A 5,175-nucleotide genomic window follows, 5' to 3' on the forward strand; every position below is an offset into this window, starting at 1 on the left:
ATTTCTGCTAATTTGAATTCAGGCATAAAATGAACGTTTTTTTCTTTTGGTAGTACTTATTTAACAAATTCTTTGAAGTTATAAATTTATAGTGTTGGTGTTAATGGGCAGCTGAAAGTGTCAGAAAAAAATCTTCTTAAAGTCACTTGTTCATGATTGTATTTGAACATTTTCGCCCCACTTTTGACTTTAATGACGTTCATTTAATGGTACATTTAAGGTCAGATTATATTGTGAAATGTTTTGAGTCTTAGAATGTGTTTTATTTTTGCTTTGCATTTGAAAATTTTCTGGTTTGTAAACCTATATTTCTTGATATTATTCATCAATTGTAATTAAGGGGTGTTTATTGTGTATACATACTTTGTTATATCTGAATATTGTTTATTAATGTTTTATTTTCCACTATAATGAGCTGTAAATATATTTGACATGGTGACAGTCATGGAGCCTTCTTCATGAGCGTGAACTCAAAGTGTAACTAAAGACTTTCAAGCCTTTCATGCCTCTTGAAGGTTAATTGAATAACAAGGCACTCTAACATAAAGTATGTCATGAATGTTTTTTTTTTTTTCAAAGAATATTACAAAATGTCAAACGTATGTATGTATATTTCCCAGCTACTCTTACAGAGTTTAAAAATATTTAAAGTATTATTTGTATGTAACCAAAGTAAAAGTGTGGAAGTAAAATTACTCATAATCGGACTAGTGCTTAAAGATTGCAATAGCTACATTGTTCAGACAGCTTAGGACTCTTTTCAGGATTTCAATAACGTATTAATTGTCATTCTGTATTAATTCTAATTTTAGATATTCTTATTGAAAGCCAAGTTGATAGTGATTCCAAATATCTCTCAGAATTGGCCCTTTAACTTACGCCGATCAAATGTTAGATGGCGTTCTTTCCACACTGTATCCCCTTCTCATGTAAATTGTGAGTTTAGACCCCTTAGCAGTTTTTTCTATCTTAATAATAAAAACGAGGATATTTAGGTTATTAAAACGCTCAATTCTCACTCTAGTAGTGTGGTTAAAACCATACCGGTGATTTAGGAAAAAGTCTATTTAAACAAAATAAAAGGTGCTTACAAATAAAGTTTTTAGGCATCGAAAAATCCGAATACCTCATTGAAATAATCAATATGGTCAATGGTCAATTTAAAATCAACAACATAGTTTCAAAATTGGCATTTTAAGTCTGTATTAATTTAGACTGCTCTTGTTCTGGCTCTTGAAGTGGGAGACATTTCGGAACTTTTATGCTGAATTGTGGCAATGTTTCGATGTCTACTTTGAGGTTCCTGGAAAATCTTCAGCATATAGCCCGAAACATCGTTTAAATTTAGAATCAAGACAAAAGTTTACCTGAAAGTTGAGTGAAACAACCTGACATTTATATTAAAAAGTAAATTTCTACCCTACGCAGTATCCTCTGTGATAAAATTTTGGAAATACTTCCCAGATTCGAGTTTTAGGTATTTCTTTAGTAAGTCGCGGACCTCCAGTTTATAAATAACAGTGTTTACTCAAATCAAACACCTGTCTTCAAAAAAAAAGAGCTTAAAAAACAGCCGTGATTATTGTTAAAGTTTATTGTATAAACACATGTTTCGACATGTTGTTGGAAAATCATGTGACAATACGTGAACATTTTTTAACGCCTTAAGTAATTGAAATGTAGTTACGCTTTATTATCGTGATTTTAAACGATTTAAATACAAATGAAATATGTTCTTATTTTCTATGAAAATGATTTAAAAATGAATTATCTTTTATGCTTTTTTATTTTCTTATGCTAAATCCAAAATATATAGATTAGCTTAGTATAAACTTCTATAAAACCGAAACTATCGATATATAAGTTATATACCTATAAAATAATAGTTATGACTCAAAAATAACTTTGTATTTGTCCCTGCTTATTTATGTTAATAGATACTGTAATTTGTAAAATTAAAGAAAAAATAATAATTATATTCTCTACATCAATGTAATTTTCAGAATAAAAATAAGGCGCCCTCTTTTTTTCCTAGAACAACGTTCCACCCAAACCAGAATGAAGCTATTAAACTCTTATTAGCTTTGACCAACGTATATGTTCGGAAAGTCATTTTGCTGTATAAGATTATTCATGATTATACAAACTGTGTTATTAAAAGGTAGTTAGTAACAGTGTTATATGAAATCTTGTTGAACAAATTCAGTATTGCATGTATAATTACTTGGACGAGTTCACGTCAGGAAGTAAGCACCGAAACAGTTTGGACCACGAATAGTAAGCTGATAGTTAAAAAGGACTGACATATGTCATGCTTATAGTGTTAAATAGATATCTACTTTATATACCTTAAAGAAAGTGTAAAAGTTTTAATATGAGTATGTTCAATGTTTCTTTATTGTTTTTTATTAATTAGTATTTGAAACAATCTGTTGTCAACCTTTTGGTGTTTCTGTGACAGATACTGGACTAGATACAGCTACTTCTGCCTAAACTATCCACGACACTTTTGGTGGTTAGGTCTAATGATGAATATATCGTGTATTTATTGAGATATATTTCTATTAGTAATGCTATCTAACAGACGTCAGACTGCAACTGAAGTCAGACTAGCAGACAATGCGTAATAGCTTAGGATATCGATATCAAATGGGATTTCTTTTCTTTTCAAAGTAAAAAAAAATGCTCAAGAAAAGAAACCTTTCATGAACAATTGTTGAAGGGCCTCAAAGTGAAACCAGATTGCAAGTGAAGCTGTTAGTGAATTAGCGCAACAAACACTGTTTCTCCATCTACCACATCACTTCTACAGCTTCGTGTGCTGAACCCAACAGATTCTAGGTGTTTACCGAACTTCCACACTCGCCACAAAAGAATATTAAATTTTGTAGGCTATGCTTGTTTTACGTTGATCAATAAACTGTATTACAACACGTGAATAACCTGAAAAATAAAGTAACATTTATACTGGAAGCAGTTCGAGCTATGTTTCAATTTTATTAGTATACTATAATCAGTTCTCAGAAACTGAGAGCAATACATCACTGACATGAGAAACACTACTTCCCACTAAACATAAAAAAACTCATTCAATATTGGATATCTGTATATACCAGTGGAATAATACGACTTAGTTAAAAGATGTTTTAGCTAAATCTCTCTCCCAGCTAATCCGTCACAGTATAAATAATTAATTTTAACCAAATATATCGTGATAATTGGAGATAGAAGTATCGTATTGTATGTTCGTTTGTTGTTGAGCACAAAGTAACACAATAAGATATGCCCACCACAAATATCGAAACCCGAATTTTTCAGTTTAAAATATATATATGTATATATATTGTGCTATTTTATTATATTTAGTTATAACAGAATGAATTCTGAATGAAAATCATGGAATTCTGTTACCTTTTCTTACGATTTCATTTTTATTCATTTCTTTTTTTTTTCGTACCTAGTGGCTTACAATGATACGACAAAAAAAGGAAGAGTCTTTATAGATAGCTGTTGAAAAATATTAAAAATTTTACGAAACATTATTAATATTTTTTTTTCACATACACGGATTAGTTTTTTGTCACATATAATTCGTTTGCTGTACTGTCATGTCTGAAAGCGAACTTGTTTCTCGAACTCAACATTCTGAAGTGACCAAAGTGGATGGCGCTTTTAGCCTGCTTCCCAACATGAAGGCTTCAGAACGATCGTTGAGATGTCATCCATCTAATTCCTTTCACTCGAAGAAACTAATTTTCCTCCAAAAACCAAAACGATTACATCGCCTCGTTTGCATATGATAATACATCATTTTCGTGTGAAATTAACAACTTTCAATGCCATATTCAATTAATTTTTAGATATTGAAGTTTTCAATGTCATATTCTATTAAATTTTAGCTGGTGAAGTTAATAGAGAAATGAAGATTGACCCACTACAAAAAAGTATTAACGCTGAAGACTTTAAGTTTGCACTATATATATATATACATGAACTCCATAATTGACCCACTACAAAAAAGTAGTAACGCTGAAGACTTTAAATTTGCACTATATATACATGAACTCCATAAAAGATTGTGAGTAGAACAGTTAAAAATTACACATCTTTAGTCAGATTTTAGACTTACAGAACTTGATACCGGTTATTGTAAGACATATTTCCTGAAAACATATAGATAAGCAAACGATGAAAACTTGATCTGTATATCATAAAATTAGTTTAATCAGAAAATGCCTTCTTTGCAAACACATAAACTAGGAAGACAGGTCTTCCCATGTTAACATTATTCATTACGATACTTTTTGTGAAACAATCTATTTTGTTCACAAATACAATAATTGTTTGCTAGTTGAAAACTTGATTAACAGTTTGAAACAATATTGTGCCTAAAAAAACAAACAAACTTCTTACTGTTTTCATCATCAAATATTTCTCGTTTAAACTTCTTCACGACAACATAGTTCAGATGTAAAACTTTTTTTTTCCTCTGAATTACATGCTCTTGTGTAAATTTTTAAGACATACTTTAATAAATTGTATTTTGTTAACACTCGGGTACATAACATGTTTTGTTCATTCAACTTGCGTTATACACACACGCACATACATTATATATATATACTAGCGAAAGTACCCAGCTTCGCTCGGGTTATTAGGTTGATAGGGTATGTATTCTGAACCCATTTTAGCATAAAAGTATAAACTATATACTTTTGTTGCTACGCAACATGACATAAAAGCCATTGTTGGAACGCATTGTTACCAAAACACACTGGCTTTTCTATATATTTGAAAGTTGTTATATAAGGAACCTGTTCTTTCCTAGGTGGTTTTTTGTTAGCTTCCTTCATTAAAATGAATATACCGACGTTTGAATGCCTCGACTGCACTTTTCTGCCACTTTGTTGATCAAGTTTGATTTCGCAAAATCGCACACACAGGCTCACAGACTAAAATTAAAATAATAAATGTCACCAAAAATTCTGTTACGTATCTCCTTGTTTGTTTGTTTGTTTCTGGTAGAAATTCTTTCAGAGGATCTTCAGCGATACAAGTCCGTTCTCGATTAAACCAATTTCTTCTTCGTTGATACAAACTTCTAGTACACAGAAGTTCCACAATCAGTACGTTTCTCGTCACTTTAAACTTAGCAACTTTTATAATACACGCTAT

At 30.8% G+C, this 5,175-nt stretch overlaps 1 long non-coding RNA gene across 1 annotated transcript in view; it reads right to left on the reverse strand.

Annotated features, from left to right (window-relative positions):
- Nucleotides 1–1,293: 1,293 nt before the first annotated feature.
- The window catches only part of LOC111085939, a 17,901-nt gene continuing 14,019 nt past the window's right edge, over nucleotides 1,294–5,175 (reverse strand). The window contains exon 3 of the long non-coding RNA XR_002610699.1: nucleotides 1,294–1,501. This is a non-coding gene — a long non-coding RNA (uncharacterized LOC111085939). The remainder of the gene's footprint in view (nucleotides 1,502–5,175) is intronic.

This window comes from Limulus polyphemus, unplaced genomic scaffold (genome assembly GCF_000517525.1).
Source record: "Limulus polyphemus unplaced genomic scaffold, Limulus_polyphemus-2.1.2 Scaffold727, whole genome shotgun sequence".
NCBI lineage: Eukaryota > Metazoa > Arthropoda > Merostomata > Xiphosura > Limulidae > Limulus > Limulus polyphemus.